Consider the following 18,328-nt stretch of genomic DNA (forward strand, 5'->3'; position numbering starts at 1 on the left):
GTCTTAGTTCAAAAGTTTTTCTTTCCTGAATGGATTTGAAATTTCCTTTAAGAACTAAAATATTGAGGTCTCCCATTGTGTGGCCTGGTTGTGCGAAATGGTGTCCCACAGGTGTGCAGAGGTCATCTTCTTTATGTTCCTTGATGGTATATCTGTGCAAATTCATCCTTGTTTGCAACTTCTCTCCTGTGTCGCCAACATAAGATCCTTTGCTGCATTATCTGCATTGGATAAGGTACACAACATTACTGGAGGTGCAGCTATATGATCCGGAAATATTGAAGATCCCTTTTGAGTGTCTGACACTTTTTGATGGATTGATTTGGTTGAACAGTTTGCAGCATTTTCTATTGCAGGGTTTTGCTTCCATTATTTGTGACATCTTGATCAGAAGGAACTTTCCTACTGATTAGTTTGTTTCTGAGGTTGGGGGGTTGTCTGAAGGCCAGTATTGGGGGTTGCTGAAATATTTCTTTCAGAGTTCTATCCTCTGTTATGATGGGTTGTAAATCTTTGATTATTTTTCTTATTCCTTCTAGTGCTGGGTTGTATGTGGTTACTAGAGGTACACGGTCGTTTGTTTTTTTCTCCTTGTACTGAAGTAGATTTTCTCTTCGGGTTCTCAAGGCTGTGTTTATGCTGGTGTTGATAGTTTTGTCCTTGTAACCTTTCTTATGGAAGGAATCTGCTAGTGTCCCGAGATGTTTATCTCTGTCTCTTGGGTCAGAACATATTCGGTGGTATCTAATGGCCTGACTGTGTATGATGGCACGTTTCGTGTGTTGGGGGTGGAAGCTGGAACTGTGGAGGTAGTTGCATCTGTCAGTGAGTTTCCTGAATATTGAGGTGTGAAGCGTATCATCCCTGATGTATACTGTGGTGCCTAGGAAGTTGACGTGTGTGTTTGAGTATTCCATTTTTAGTTTAATTGATGGATGAAAAGTGTTGATCAATGAGTAAAATTGTTTTAGGTTTTCTTCACCTTCTGTCCATAGATTGTAAGCTCGAAAGAGCAGGGCACCTGAATCCCTCGTGTTCTGTTTTGTCTCATGTACTGTCCCCCACTATGATGTACAGCGCTGAGCAAACCTTTTAGCGCTGTATAATAATAATGATGAAAATATCATCAATATATCGTTAGTATCTGCATGATTTTTGTTCCATGCTGTTCAGGAATTTTTCCTCCAGGTCAGCCATAAATAAATTGGCATATTGGGGTGCCATTTTACTTCCCATTGCAGTACCCATACATCGAAGATACATGTCTTTATTGAAAGTAAAGTAGTTGTGTGTAAGTATGAATACAATGAGCTGTGTAACATCCTCAGTAGTGTATTTGTGGTTTGGTGAGGATGATAAAGATCTGTGACATGCAGCTAATCCATCCTTGTGAGGGATATTACTATACAGGGATACTACATCCATAGTCACTAGAAGTGTATTAGATGGTAATTGCTGTATGTTGTTGATCTTGTTCAGAAAGTCAGTTGTGTCTTGCAGGAAACTAGCAGTATTCTTGACTAACTCTATCAGTGGAAAATTCTAAAATCTAATCAAATGTAGCCACTGTTTGAGTATTCTGACAGCCAAAAGTGCTGGTTGTCAGAATACAATAGCCAACAGAGAAAATCCCCCCATCTGTGCTCTTAAAGTGACTGTAAATGCTCATTAAAAAAAAAATAGCAAACAAGTTATAATTACCTTTTATGTGCAATGGCTTTGCACAGAGCAGCCTTTATCCTCCTGTTCTCGGGGGTCCTGCCGGCGCTCCTGGCTTCTTCCCCTCGCCGAATGCCCCCATAGAAAACTACTTGTAAATGTGGCACTTGTGCATGCTTGCTCCCGAGCCCCGCTTTGTGTGTTCATTAATGCACACAGCGCAGCTTGACCCCTCCTCCCACTCCCTCCTCACTGGTTGTGATTGACATCAGCAGGAGCCAATGGCTCCCACTGCTGTCTCTGAGCCAAGAGAGGAGCTAGAGAGCTGAGTGAGCCGCTGCTGGATCAAGATCAGACTCAGGTATGCATAAGGGGGGCTGGGGGAGAAGCTGCATGAAGAAGGTTTTTACATTAATGCAGAAAATGCATTAAAGTGGTTGTAAACCCTTGCAGATACCCAGTAAAGTGACTGGTCTCAGGTGATACAGGTATTTAAACAAATCCTCCTACATTGGTTGTACCTGTTTTTCTGCAGTATTCTCTTCTCTACATGCAGGTAAAATGCTGCATCTTAACACTTGTCTGAGAGTTCAGAAAAAAGAGGGTGGAGAGCTGAAATTACACACTTCCGAGCTCAGTGAGAAGAGCTCTGAGAGCTGATTGGAGATAAGGGATGCACCCCCCTTCACACAGTACACAGGAACAGAGCTCAGGCTGTCAATCTGCTGGAGATCCCACCGTCACCATTTTTCTCTTGGTGTCGGGAAAACTTATCAACTAATTCATGCTGATAGCAGAGGAATGAAGCAGCGGACAGAAGTGGCACTTAGTGCTCCTAATAGAGACAAGTACACACAATAGAAGGATATGCTTTGTTCATATTTCATGTCTGAGATTTACAACCACTTTAAGGTAAAAAGCCTTCTGCCTTTAGAACCACTTTAAGTGTGGGTGAAGGAATCTGTTAGATTTCTTTTGTTCAGCCAACAGGCTGAATGTACTGTAAGACATCTATGTGTGTATGGCCAGTTTAACCACTTGCCTACAGGGCACCTATACCCTCTTCCTGCTCAGGCCAATTTCCAGCTCTCAGCGCTGTCACACTTTGAATGACAATTGTGCGGTCATGCAACACTGTACCCATATGAAATTTTTATAATTTTTTTTGAGAGATAGAGCTTTATTTTGGTGGTATTTCATCACCTCTGGGTTTTTTATTTTTTCTTAAATAAACCAAAAACAGCTGAAAATATTGAAAAAAAATGTTTTTTCTTAGTTCTTGTTGTAAAATTTTGTAAATAAGTGATTTTTCTCCTTCACTGATGTGCGCTAATGAGGCTGCAGTGATGGGCACTGATAGGCTGCACTGATGGACACTGATAGGTGGCACTGATGGGCACTGATGAGGAGGCACTGGTAAGTGGCACTGATGGGCATTGACAGGCATCACTGATGGGCACTGAAAGGCAGCACTGATATATGGCACTGATAGGTGGAACTGAGAGGTGGCACTGACTGTCACTGATAGGCAGCACTGACTGGCACTGATAGGCGGCACTGATGCACACTGATAGACGGCACTGACTGGCACTGATAGGCAGCACTGACTGGCACTGATAAGTGGCACTGATTGGCAGCACTGATAGGTGGCACTGATTGGCATTGATAGGTGGCACTGACTGGCACTGATGGGTAACACTGAAAGGCAGCTCAGATGGGCACTGATATGTGGCATTGATGTGCACTGGCACGTTGCACTGTTCAGCACTGGCAGCTGGCACTGATGGACACTGACAGGTGGCACTTCTGGGGCCACACCGATCATCAGGACACACTGATCATCAGAACCCTGATGATCAGTGTACATGTCCCCTCCGTGGAATGCCGATTAAAGGCTCTCCTCTCCTCTTGAGCTGTCAGCGTGACAGTTCGTGAGGACAGCAATGGCGATAACCGGCATTTCCCTATTTACATGTGATCAGCTGTGATTGGACACAGCTGATCACATGACCAAGCCGACATCTTCGGCTCTTTCCATAGATCGGTGATCTGCTGTGTCCTAGGGACACAGCGCACCGCCGATTGCCGTGCGCTCACTGAGACGCGCATGCACGGTGAGAATGGGAGGACGTCATATGACGTCCTCCCAAAACGAGAGAACCACCTTGCGCCCATCATTGGACTATATGGCGGGCAGGAGGTGGTTAAAGGAAACCTATGCTTAGAAAAACATGAAAGCTACCAGGGCTGCTTTCAACTGACAAAGCTAGTTGCCTAACTTGCATGCTCATCTAATGGCTTCAAAACTTTCTAAAGCTGGAGATAAACTGGTTGAAATTCAGTCGATTCAGCAGGGACCGTTCTGAATTTCAGACAGTGTATGGTAGCACTCGCTCAGCTGAAATTGATTTGTTGATCGACTTCTGTTGAATGGACATGTTGGAATATTTTTATCAATCAGTAGCTGCAGCCAATGAACTGCTGCCGCTGATCAATCTATTTTAACAGCTGTCAGAATAAAATGTCCTGGGTGCATGGGGGGTGCATGACCAGCTTCAGTCACTAATGCAGGCCATAGATGGGTCGCAAATTTTCGCACCGTTAATGGGTTAATTGGTCGGCTGTTTTTCTGGATTTTGTCAGATTTTTTTGATCGGAAAAGTTGGGAAAAAATCGGCCGATTTTGCTGATCGGCCGATTTTCGCGGCAATGTTGGGCAAATCGGCCGATCTTTTTACTGATAAAAAATCTGCGCATGAGCCATGACCTGCAAGAAAAAGAAGAAAAAGAAGTAGAAGAAGAGAAAGAAGAAGAGAAAGAAGAAGAGAAAGAAAAAGAAGAGAAAGAAGAAGAATTCCAGTCCGCTATTATATTTGACATGAAAAAGTATTGCGGTTGCAACATTGTATCTATTTGTATCCGGAAAAAAACCATCTGTATCCGAAATGGATACAAATAGATACAATGTTGCAACCACAATACTTTTCAATGTCAAATATAATAGCGGGGCTCTCTGCAGGGACAGAAGTAATTAAATGCTGGCCGTAGGCGGGCAGAAAATCGGCCGATTTTTTTTTACTGTTGGTGGTAACGTTGTCCTATTGAACGACCGATTTTTTGTTTTTTTGTTAAAAAACCGGCCAGTTTTCTCCCCGTCTATGGCCTGCATAACTGATCAGAACATCTCTGACCTCTCAGGATGCATACTCATTCAGGGTCAGTGATTGAAAGTGGAGAACAAGCATTAGCGCCAGGCAACTAGCATTTTAAAATGAGATAACCAGAAATGGCAGCCTCAATATTTCTCTTAGGCTACATTCACACAGGCATTTAGTCATGCTACGAATTTCAGAGGCAAGAATCTACTGATTCCTGCGGCTGGGATTGACAACTGTGTGCAGATAGATGCAGCTTTGTGTGCATCTAGCTATGATCAACACTGGTAATCACTGGCTGTGCAACCTGTCATGAACAGATGCGGCCACCTACAGCCTGTCATTGCACAGCACTTCACACAGCTGTCAATCCCAGCCGTGGGAATCAGTATATTCTTGCCCGCTGGGCTAAATGCATGTGCAAATTAAGCTTTTGCCCATGTTCCTATTTTTTTCATCATGACAGCAAGCAATTCTCTTAAGGCCTCGTGCACACTGCAGCTCAAAAGTGCCGTTTTACAGGCTTTTTTTGCCTATAAATGCCCCTCCATATTAGCATGTGTCCATGCACACAAAGGCATTTACAAACATTTAGAAGCAGGCATGCTTAGAGGTGCAGGTAAAAAAAAACATTGCTTGCATGTTCTGAAAAGGGCTTTAAAAAGTGCAAAAACGTGCGTTTATGCCTGTTCCTGCATCAATACATTCTAATGACCAGAATAAATTATTATTTTGCCCAAATGAATGCATTAAGGCAGCTTTTACCATATTTTTCCAGCTGCTTTTCTCCAAGGAGTCCTTTGGAGTACAGTGTGCAAGAGGTCTTACACATACTTTGTTTCAGTCAAAGTCTGCCACAGATGACCCATCTGCTAGCAAAGCTAGGATAATTGTTACCTAATCTGATCATTAAAGCGTGGAAGCATAACAGTCAGCATTGCCCTATATGTTTTACTGAGGGAGTCATGTACCATATAGCAGAAAATTGTTTGTTTAGTAACAAGAGATCCTCTTGTGAAAATTGCCAAACAATATTTTTTCCTGACCTTGACAGTTTTAATTAACTTGCAGCTTTACAAAGCTGTGATTTACTTTCCCAGTAAAGTGGAAGTGTCAACATATATCTTCTGCGGGGAGCTATGGGAGTGTTAGTGATCTTTTCAGAAAATCGGCAGGACTGGAGTGTAAATGTATCCTGTCTGTAACAGACATTGAACAAACAACAGCTAGCTTATTGCTTCCTATCCGTAACTAAAGGTGTCCATAGACATGAAAGGCTGATCAGAGGAGTAGGCACTATTTGACCACCCTCAGGGTCCACAGTCTTCCAGCAGAATAAAAACATGAAAGTCTAGCACAACCATATACCTATATTTATGCCTGTTAAGGCCTTGTTCACATTGGCAGTGTCAAATCTGCATGTATAGGCATTTAGGACTCATTCACAGGAGCGTACCTATCCGTACACCTGTGCAAAGCGACAATTTTGCCCACACAGGATACACAGCTGTTTTGTCCATGATCTGGGACACGCACCTGTATAGCTGTCAGATTGGGACCAGCAGCTGTGTCCCAATAGGCATGAATGGGATTGCCTGCACGTGGATGCACAGAACAGCTGTGTGGGCAAAGACGCCCCTTGCCAATAGGTAAGACCATGGGAATGAGGCATGAGAGGACATTTCTTAACCACTTCCCTGCTACCCTATAGCAGAAATACCGCTACAGGGTGGCAAGGGTGCGCAAAATCACATATATAGACGTGATTTTGTATTTCCGGGTAGGGGGCGCGCGCCCTACCTGTGCCGCGATTTGCGGCCGCGGCTGTCAATCACCGGGTCCTGACCGGTGATTACCTGGCAGTGCCCGGTGATTACTGAGGATCTCCAACAGGGAGGAAGGCTGCTTTGTTTACTAACAGCCCTCCTCCCTGTCGTGGCCGCAGCTGTCAATCACTGGGTCAATCACAGTCATCTTCTCTGTCGGCACAGCCATCCAGAGCAGTGTGCTTACAGTGAAACACCAACACACTGCCCCCCAGCAAAACACTTCAAGCACACAGTTAACCCTTTGATAGCCCCTCTTGTTAATCCCTTCCAGCCCAGTGCCATTAGTACAGTGTTGGTGCTTTTTATTAGCACTGATCACTGTATTGGTCTCACTGGGGATGTCAGTCAGTTCCCCCTAGTGTCAGAATGCCCGCCGCAGTCCCTCAGTACAGCTATAAGTCGCTGATCACCACCATTACTAGTAAAAAAAAACATTTCAGTATATATACCGCCATTGGTTTACTTAAACGCTATCACTTTCACAAAAACCAATTAATGTACACGTACTGGGATTTTTTTTAGCAAAGACAAGTAGCAGAATACATTTTGGCCTAAATTTATGATGAAATTTGAGTTTTTAAATTTTTTTATTTTAATAGCAAAAAGTCAAAAATATAGCTTTTTTCTCAAAATTGTCAGTCTTTTTTTTTATAGTGCAAAAAATAAAAACGCACAGGCGATCAAATACCACCGAAAGAAAGCCCAATTCGTGGGAAAAAAAGGACGTACATTTCATTTAGTTTCAGCGTTGCATGACCGCGCAATTATCACTTAAACTTATGCAGCGCCGCAATGCAAAAAATGGCCTGGTTAGGAAGGGGGGTAAATCCTCAAGAGGACAAGTGGTTAATACAAATACATTCATGTCATGGTGCCGTCCACACTGCATTTGTGTGCAGTCAGTTTAATCTCCTGTGTCCAAGATCCAATTAGACATTCTAGTCCAGGGGTGGGCAACCTGCGGCCCTCCAGCTATTGCAGAACTACATGTTTTACATATTGCATCATGTCTCTGCCTCTTGGAGTAATAACTGTAACTGTCAGTCTTGCAATGTATTATGGGAAATGTAGTTCCACAACAGCTGGAGAGCCGCAGGCTGCTTACCACTTCTTTAGACGTGGCCAAACCCATGTAAACACGCCTAAATCAAGAACATGTAGGAAGGAGTAATCTGGGATGCATAAAGGCTCATTCCCACCTGTGTTTGAGGCTGACTACGATTTACGGCGGGAGACACATTCGGGCTTGCTGCAAACAGTTGCAGGCAGGAAGATGATGCACAGCAATAAGAAGCTGACTGTGCCCACAGTCATTTTCTGCTGTTCACATGTATTCGAACATGCAGCAATTACTTGTGGATGATAGGCCCTGGATGCAGACTGTTTGTATCCAGCTGTTTGCAAGGAACCCACTGAGTCTTCTGCAGGAAATTGTAGTCAGCCCCAAACGCAGGTGAGAATGAGGCCGTAAAGTGTTTTTATTATTTCCCAGACAACTTCTTCTGTGTTTAGAAAAGCTAAACGCAGGAGTGCCAGTGTGAATGAGACATGTTCGTCCCCTGACTCATAGACATGGAATTTTGACCCAATCTTGCCATTTTTTATCAATATCTTATCTCATGTCATTGCCCATTGACCAGATGTCTCACCAATGAAATCAGTAGAAAAATGCATATACATGCATGTTATTGCTGCACCATCAGGGTTTCAATTATAGACTGAAGTTGGCAATGCAACAGTAGAGTTTCATTCGAACATATTGTATGTATGAAAATTGTAAGAAAATTGCTTGTCAAAGCATTTGATCTCACCATCATTGTGTTCAAAAGCCCTTTCTGTTTCGCCCAGACCAGCTAACTGCATTAAATCCCAGATGTATAAACATGTCTCTTTGTTGTGCCTAGTGCATGCACATGACAATATATGCCATTTTCCTGAATTGATTTCACATTCACAATTAGAATTTTGATGCTTTATATAAGAAATTAGAACATTTTTCCATCTGCTTCTTCAAATATTCTCATCACTGCAGTCAAATATGATTGTCACATTTCCCAGCAAGTTGTCTAATTTTTGTGGAAACCAAGGCCATGCAACACTTGCCCTATAGCAGTTACAGCAGTTGTTTTAACTGAATTACATTTTGCTTGCTAAAGCACTACAGATCTCTAACAACTGCATTTTTATTTTCATAAAATTCTTTTTATTTTTTTTACAATCTTTACATCTTTGTGCTGCTGCTCTCCTTCAGTTTTTTTTTTCAGGCACTTCCTGTCAAACATACACTTACTCCAATATCAGCTGCACCTCATTGCTCTGGACTGGCTTTCTAAAGCTGGCCATACATTATACAATTTTCTTGTTCAATTTCCTTTAGAATTACCTGCAACTACAACCCCTGGCAAAAAGTATGGAATCACCTATCTTGGAAAATGTTCATTCATTTGAGTAGGAGAAGAACTAATCACTGAAATGTATTGTACTGTCTCCCTTATATTGTAAAGCGCTGCGCAAACTGTTGGCAATATATAAATCCTGTATAATAATAATAATCACAGATATGCCTCAAAACTATTTTAATTTACCATTCCAACCTTCTTGCTTTAAGAAACACTTAAAAAAATAGAAAGAAAACTGTAGTCAGTTTCAACTGTTTTTGCAGATCAAGCAGAGGAAAAAAATATGGAATCACTCAGTTCTGAGGAAAATATTATGGAATCATGAAAAAATACTACAGTACACCACTAGTACTTTGTTGCATCACCTCTGGCTTTTATAACAGCTTGAATTCTCCGAGGCATAGTTTTAACCATTGACAAACAGTATTCTTCATCAATCCAGTTCCAACTTTCTCTTATTGCAGTTGCCAGATCAGCTTTGCAGGTTGGATCCTTGTCATGGACCATTTTCTTTCATTTCCACCATAAGATTTTCAATTGGATTGAGGTCTGGATTATTTGCAGGCCATGCCATTGATATCATATGTCTTTCTCGAAGGAAAGTTTTCACATCTTTGGCCCTATGGCAAGATGCATTATCATTTTGAAAAATGACATCATCATCATCACCAAACATCCTTTCAATTGATGGAATAGGAAAAGTGTCCACAATTTTAATATAAACTTGTACATTTATTAAAGACTTAATTACTGTCATCTCAGACGTACCTTTACCTGACCTGCAATGCGATATCATCAATGATTGTGGAAATTTGCATATTTTCTTCTTTATACATTTCATTGGACAACCAAACACCAAACGCTCCAGCATCATCACCTCGCCCAATGCTGATTTGTGATTCATCACTGAATATCACTTTCATCCAATCATACACTGTCCATGATTGCTTTTCTTTAGCCCACTGTAACCTTGTTTTTTTCTGTTTAGGTGTTAATGATGGTTTTCCTTTGGCTTTTATGTATGTAAATTCCATTTCCTTTAGGTGATGCCTCACAGTTCCCTCACAGACATTGACTCCAGTTTCCCATTTGTTCCTCATTTGTTTTGTTGTGCATTTTCAGTTTTCAAGGCATATTGCTTTAAATTTTCTATCGTGACTCTATGATATCTTTCTGGGTCTACCAGTACGCTTCCCTTTTACAACCTTCCCATTTGATTTGTACTTGGTCCAGATTTCAGACACAGCTGACTGGGAACAAACAACATCTTTTGCAACATTTCTTGATGATTTACCTTCTTGAAGAAGTTTTATAATCCTCTCCTTTGTTTCAACTGATATCTTTCCTGTTGAAGCCATGATCCATGTCAATCAGCTTATTGCAACAGCTCACCAAGGTGTACAAGCACTCTTTTTTAACTGCTGACTAATTAGCAGATGTAATCTAATGCAGATATTTGTTTTAGAACTGCAAAGTACATGGTGATTCCATAATATTTTCCTCAGAATTGAGTGATTCCATATTTTTTCCCTCTGCTTGATCTGGGCAGCACAGTGGCTATGTGGTTAGCACTTTCGCCTGGCAGTACTTGGGTAGTTGGTTCAAATCCCAACCATGACACCACCTACCTGGAGTTTGCATGTTCTCCATGTGCCTGCATGGATTTCCTCCAGGTACCCTGTTTTCCTCCCACACTCCAAAGACATGCTGGTAGGTTAATTGGCTCCTGTCTAAATTGGTCCTAGTATTTGTATGTATGAATGTGAGTTAGGGAACTTAGATTATACGCCCCTTGAGGGTTAGGGACTGATGTGAATGTACAATATATACATATATGTAAAGTGCTGCGTAAACTGACGCACTATATAAGTACCTGAAATAAATAATAAATAATCTGCAAAAACAGTTGCAATTGACTACAGTTTTCTTTATTTCTTTATTTTTTTTAAGTGGTTCTTAAAGCCAGAAGGTTGGAATGTTAAATGAAAATAGTTTTGAGGCATGTTTGTGATTGTTTGTTTTTCTACTCAATTAAACAAATGAATGAATATTTTCTAAGAGTGGTGATTCCATACTTTTTGCCAGGGGTTGTATGTAGTATAAGGACCTGCCTGACTTCATACAAATTGAAAGTGTTTAGGTTTGACCTCATATTATATGGTTTTTGTAAAACTAAGGGAAAATTGCATGAGAAATTTGTATAATGTATGGCCAGCCTTAGTGACAACAGTGGAACATACCTCCATAACATGTGTTGGCAAGGCCCCATGTAGTCTCTTTCAGGTACAAGTGACAGGATGACAATGCAGGAGCACAAGAGGGAGACAAGAATAGAGAGCTTTACCAAGAAATGTCTGGATAAGGACCTCCATGGAGGATCATCACGTATTCTTTTATTAGAAGATGCTAATTCAAAAAGGTTAAAACCAACTTTTGCAAATATGAGAATTTGCTAATTTGGTTTTATCTTCTTATATCATAGGCATTCTGAACATAAAATATATGTAAACCCTTACCTTGTAAAACAATCCATTCAGTTTAAAATAGAAATTGAACGCAAAATGTTTATATATATATATATGTAGTCAGTTTTTAATAATAGTTGCCTATTAATATTACCGTATTTTCCGGCTTATAAGACGACTTTTTACCCCTTGAAAATCTTCTCAAAAGTCGGGGGTCGTCTTATACGCCGGTATACGGCATACTGACACTTTTTAGGGCCGCCGCCCCCCCCCCCCTTCCAACAGAAGGGACACTAAGTACAGGGGTGAGCAGGGGCTGTTTCTTACCTGGCTCCGGTCCCACGACGATCCGGTCTAGGAAGCGCGGCTGCTCCTTCAGTGCGGCCACTGGATGTTCGCACGGCTGCTCGGCTCCGCCTCCTCACCGGTGATTGGCCGCCAGAACTGTAGCTCAGGAACGTCACACAGGCGGCCAATCACCGGTGAGGGGGCGGAGCCGAGCCGCCCCGCAAAGATCGAGTGCAGGAGCAGCAGGTAAGTGTTCAGTGTAGAGGTGCTGCTGCAAACACATATGCTGGCTGCAGCAGCACCATACTAGAACAGGGTCAGCAAGTGTAATTGGTTTCAGTGGGAGGAATAGTGCCCCATCATTGGTGTCACTGATACCAATGATGGAGCACTATTCCTCCCACTGACACCAATGATGGGGCACTATTCCTCCCACTGACACCAACGATGGGGCACTATTCCTCCCCCCCACTGACACCAACGATGGGGCTCTATTCCCCCCCCCACTGACACCAATGATGGGGCACTATTCCACCCCCCACTGACACCAATGATGGGGCACTATTCCACCCCCCACTGACACCAATGATGGGACACCATTCCTCCCACTGACACCAATGTTGGGACACTATTCCTCCCACTGACACCAATGATGGGGCACTATTCCCCCCACTGATACTAATGATGGGGCACTATTCCTGCCACTGATACCAATGATGGGGCACTAGTCCTCCCACTGATACCAATGATGGGGCACTATTCCTGCCACTGATACCAACAATGGGACACTATTCCTCCCACTGATACCAACGATGGGACACTATTCCTCCCACTGACACCAACGATGGGGCACTATTCCTCCCACTGATACCAATGATGGGGCACTATTCCTCCCACTGATACCAATGATGGGGCACCTATTCCCCCACTGATACTAATGATGGGGCACTATTCCTCCCATTGATACCAATGATGGGGCACCTATTCCCCCCACTGATACCAATGATGGGGCACTATTCCTGCCACTAATACCAATGATGGGGCACTATTCCTCCCACTGACACCGATGATGGGGCACTATTCCTCCCACTGGTGTGCATTGGAAGAGGGGTAGTCTTATACGGCGAGTATAGCCCAAACACTACATTTTAGCAGGAAAAGTAGGGGGTCGTCTTATACGCCCAGTCGTCTTATACGCCGGCAAATACGGTAATAATCCTATTGCCCTTCTCCAATAGGAGAGCAAAGTGACTGGCTGGAACACCAGGAATTTCACACAAATGAAGATATACAAAGAGAACAGGATTTTTTTAATATACATGTACAGGGTACAGCAGGCAAATACTGGGGACATGAAATGTTGGTTTTATATAGTATTTATCACTGTGAAAGTTTGCATTTTTGTTTGAGAATTAGCGTAAGTGAGGTCAAGGTTGAAAGTTAGGAGTTAAAGTGGTTGTAAACACAAATATAAAAAAAAATACTTTTTGCCATAAATTAATATATTTTAATGTAAACATACATATAGCTGTGAGTGAACTTCAGAAAAATGCCCCCTTAGCTTGTCTTAGCCCTCCAAAAACTGCTGGTCTGTGGGCGTGGCTTAGGACCAGAGAATAGTAGGCGGAGATGTGATGCCACACTCTCCAGCCTCAGCTCAAGAATGCACACAGCTATCTGACATCTCTATGCCTTCCATCAAGTCTACTGAGTGCATTCAGGGGAATACACAGGTGCCAGTGACTATGTCAGTTCTGCTTACAGCACAGGATCTGTGCTAATCAGGAGAAAGCTGGTAGGAAGGGGTTAATGTTAAACATCCTAGGAATCCTGCAGCCTAAAGTGGCAATGTGGACCAGGAAACATTCTTATGTAAAACTCTGTAAACAGCAATTCACAAGCTAGTTACTGTGAATAGAGCAGGACAATAATCAACTATCAGCAGACATACTTAGATAATCAAAGCAGGGCTCAATATTTCAAGTCCTGAGCTACTAGCCAGGACTTAACAGTTACTCGCCACCAGTTTCCCCACCCAACCCCTAATCTGCCCTTAATTCTGCCCCTAAACACGCCCTCATAAATTATCTCATGAAATGGCACTGTTAAATGTTTTATGCAGAATAAAGAAAGAGTAGGGAAGGAAGGACAAAAGAAATGAAAGGGAGAGAGGAGTGGAAGGAAGAGAGGGAGATAGGAGTGAAAGGAATGAAGGGAGGGGTGGAAGGGAGGAAGGAAGAAAGGGGTGGAAGGAAGGCAGGAAGGAAGAGAGGGGGGAAAGAATGGAATAAAGGAGTGGAAGGAAGGAAGGGAGAGGTGGAAGGAAGGGAGGGGTGGGAGGAAGGAAGGAAGGAAGGAAGGGAGGGAGGGAGGGAGGGAGGGAGGGGTGAAAGAAAGGAAGGCAGGGTAGAAGAAAGGAAGGAAGGGGTGGAAGGAAGGAAAGGAGGGGTGGGTGAAAGAAAGGAAGGGTGGAAGGGAGGGAGGGGTGGAAGGAAGGAAGGAAAGAAGGAAGGAAGGAAGGAAGGAAGGAAGGAAGGAAGAAAGGAAGGGAGGGAGGGAGGGGTGGGTGGGTGGGTGGGTGGATGGAAGGAAGGGAGGGATGGGATGGGATGGGATGGGATAGGATGGAAGGAAGGAAGGAAGGAAGGGAGGGAGGAATGGGATGGAAGGAAGGAAGGAAGGGGTGGTTGGAAGGGAGGGTGGAAGGAAGGAAGGGGTGGGTGGAAGGAAGGGAGTAGTGGGTGGAAGGAAGGAGTTAAGGAAGGGAGGGGTGGAAGGAAGGAAGGAAGGAAGGAAGGAAGGAAGGAAGGAAGGAAGGGGTGGGTGGAAGGAAGGGAGTAGTGGGTGGAAGGAGGGAGTTAAGGAAGGGAGGGGTGGAAGGAAGGGGGTGGGTGGAAGGAAGGAATGGATGGATGGGTGGAAGGAAGGAAGGAGTTAAGGAAGGAAGGGGTGGAAGGAAGGAAGGGGGTGGGTGGAAGGAAGGAAGGGATGGGTGGAAGGAAGGAAGGAAGGAAGAAGGGGGTGGTTGGAAGGAAGAGAGGGTGGAAAGAAGGAAGGGAGGGGTGGGTGGAAGGAAAAGGGTGGGTGGAAGGAAGGAAGGAAAGAAGGGGTGGGTGGAAGGAAGGAAGGGAGGATAAAAGGAAGGAAGGAAGGCAGGGGTGGAAGGAAGGAAGGGAGGGGTGGGTGGAAAGAATGAAGGGTGGGGTGGGAGGAAGGGGTGGAAGGAAGGAGGGGTGGAAGAAAGGGGTGGAAGGAAAGAAGGAAGGGAAGGGTGGATGGAAGGGAGGAAGGAAGGGAAGGATGGGATGGAAGGAAGGAAGGAAGGAAGGAAGGAAGGAAGGAAGGAAGGAAGGAAGGGGAGGGTGGAAGGAAGTAAGGAAGGGGTGGGTGGAAGTAGGGGAGGAAGGAAGGAAGGGGTGGGTGGAAGGAAGGAAGGGGGTGTGGATGGAAGGAAAGAATGGGTGGAAGAAAGGAAGAAAGGGGTGGTTGTAAGGAAGAGAGAGTGGAAAGAAGGAAGGGAGGGGTGGAAGGAAGGAAAGGAAGGGTGGGAGGAAGGAAGGGGTAGAAGGAAGGAAGGGAAGGGTGGGTGGAAGGAAGGAAGAAAGGAAGGGGTGGGTGGAAGGAAGGGAGGTTGGACTCACATAACTCAGTCAGATGCATCAGAGCTGTCGGCTGCTCTGTGTTCAATTTCCCACCCACACGTCCCGTAAAGCTGCAGGGACTGGAGTGTGGGCGGTCACAGGAGATTCAGCCTCTCTCCCCCCTTCTCCTATTGGTGTGGAGGATGGAGGGAGGGGCTGGGCACTGAGGAGCACACAGCACGGGGGCCCAGAAAAGAAACTGAATGATTGGGGATTCCAGTATGTCTTTCAATGAAGCAGCTGGAAGTCGTTTCTCCTCTCCCATCTTCGGCTGCTTCATTGAAAGACATACAGGAGATCGCTGCTTGTCACTGCCCCACAGCTGCCCCTCCCACACACCCCTAGTCCCAGCACTGCTCGCTTTCACCTTTTTTCCACTCGCCCAATGCGAGGGCTGAACTACAGCATTACTGAAGTGATGCCGACTTATGTCATAAATCACTGGTGCTTAGTTCTTGATCTTGTGAAGGCAGAGGCCATCAGGGAGAGGACACCCACTCCCCCACCCCTTTGCAGTGTAATACATGGAGGCTCATGCTGGTCTCGTCTTCAGCACTTGCCTGTCACTCACAGGAGAAGGGGAGTGGCGACACCATTTTTCTGCTTGTGACAGATTTATTCTGTTCAGAACAGGAGGGATTTCTGCAGAAAGGGATTGCTTCAAGATACCAAACTTGGCTCAAATGCTTAGTAAAGGTAAAATCTATTCAACTGTAGGATTAGATTCATTTGTGTTTTTAGGTTTACAACCACTTTAAGTTTAGGGGTTGGACTTGAGGCTAAGTGATAGTAAGTGACTGTGAATTTTTGGGGTGTGCTAAATAACTGTTTCACTTGAAGTCACACGATTTCAAAGTCGTATGCCAGTGTGACTTGGCAGACATCTCTGCAACTTCAGATGTCTATGCACTTCATGCACAGATGTCTATGCACAGAAGTCTATGCACCTAAAATCTCAAAAAAAAGTGCAGAAACCTTTTTTTCAAAATGGTGCGGCACCGCAAAGGCGGAGTCGCACCAATTTGAACGGTTCCATTGCCAACAATAGGGTGCAACTCATGTGATTTGAAACTAAAATCGCATGAAAAGTCCACTGGTGTGAACCAGGGCTAACTGCAATATCACCTATGTCCCCTACAGCTCTATTTCTCTCCTCTTCCTTTTTGCACAGGGGTCCGTCAAGGCTCTGTCCTTGGACCCCTTCTGTTCTCTGTCTACACCTCCTCTCTGGGTCAGATGATAACCTCACTTGGCTTCCAATACCATTTCTATGTTGATGACACTCAAATATGTCTCTCTACTCCTCACCTAACGCCTTTAGTCTCCTTGTGCATCACTAATTTACTAACTGATATATCAGTATAGATGACGCAACACTTTCTCAAACTCATTCTTTCCAAAAGAATTCAAAAGAGTTCAAAATATGCACCCCCCAATGCCCCATGTGCCCCTTTCCTGAGATGAATAACACAATTATCAGACCACCTCCCCTCTATGCCACAGTGCTATGTGTAGCCCTGGACTCTGACCTCTCCGTGCAACCCCATATCCAATCACTGTCCAGATCCCACTTCCTTTACACCTCTATAATATTTCCAGAAATTCCCCATTCTTAACCAATGACATCGTAAAGCTACTAATGTACTCACTTGTTACATATTGCTTTGACTACAGCAACTCCCTAACTTGTAGGCCTATCCCCCTTCAGTCTATCCAACAAAAATAAAATGGAAAATACTAACAACTTAGAAACCCATTTACAATTCTGCCCTGAGCTACACCAACCACATGTCAAAATATCACCCAAACCCTACTCACTGCTCCTCCAAAGACTTCCTCCGCTTGACCCCCCTCGTCACCTCCTCCCATGCTCACTTCCAGGATTTCTCAGGAGCCTCTCCCATCCTCTGAAACTCCCTACCCCAATGTCTTTGGCTATCTCCTACTCTGTTCACCTTTAGGTGAATCCCTGAATACTCATCTCTTCAGAGAAGTCAGGGCTCTACCTAATAAACTGTACTTTCTCCACCAGCTCAACCCCCACAGTTATTGCCTATTGTATCACGTGCCCCACCCTTATAGATTGTAAGCTCTGACAAGCAGGGCCCACCGAACCCTCATGCTTTGAATTGTATTGTAACTGTACTTTCTCCCTTTACATTGTAAAGTTCTGTGCAAACTGTTGGTACTATATAAATTCTGAATAATAATAACAAAGAAGTATTTTAGGCTTGATATTACTATAACACCCCTTTGTATTACTTGTGCTAAAATTTTTCAGAAGCTAAAAAACTAAGTTACTGAAACACAATGAACACACAGACTCAAAGATAAGGTTTATTACATGTAACCCAACCTATTCCATATCTAAACTGACATCTGTGGAGCAAAATGTCAGTTCTCTATACCAAACACTGGAGCTTTGTATGACCCATTTTAACAAATATACAGCCATATTAAAGCATTGTAGTTACTACCGTCTGTGTTTTGGGAACAACACTGCATGCTGCTGCCATATTATGTCTACAAAATATTTAGCAACGGTTTAAATTTTTACATTCCTCATTAAAAATTCAGTCAGTAAAATATTTTGTCTCATCGCAAGTTATATTTTCAGGGCCTAGAGGTATAAACAATTAATGGCAGATTTTCAAATATTTATGAGTGGGAGAATGTGCATCATCGCTCGACGACGCTATTAGAGGATTCCTGTTTAATTACAAACTTCCATTAAAAAAAAAATAAAATCCCCACACTAGAAGTGTATAAGGTCTAATAAGATTTCCCATTAATTTAAACATATCGCTATTCCCACAACGAAGCAAATGCTTTCTTTTTCTGCTTTCATCCGTGCTTAAATATGTAAATAAAATGTCCAAAGTCATTCTTCAA

Source organism: Staurois parvus, unplaced genomic scaffold (genome assembly GCF_062004578.1).
Source record: "Staurois parvus isolate SC_StPar_1 unplaced genomic scaffold, SC_StPar_1.0 ptg000719l, whole genome shotgun sequence".
Taxonomy (NCBI): Eukaryota; Metazoa; Chordata; class Amphibia; order Anura; family Ranidae; genus Staurois; species Staurois parvus.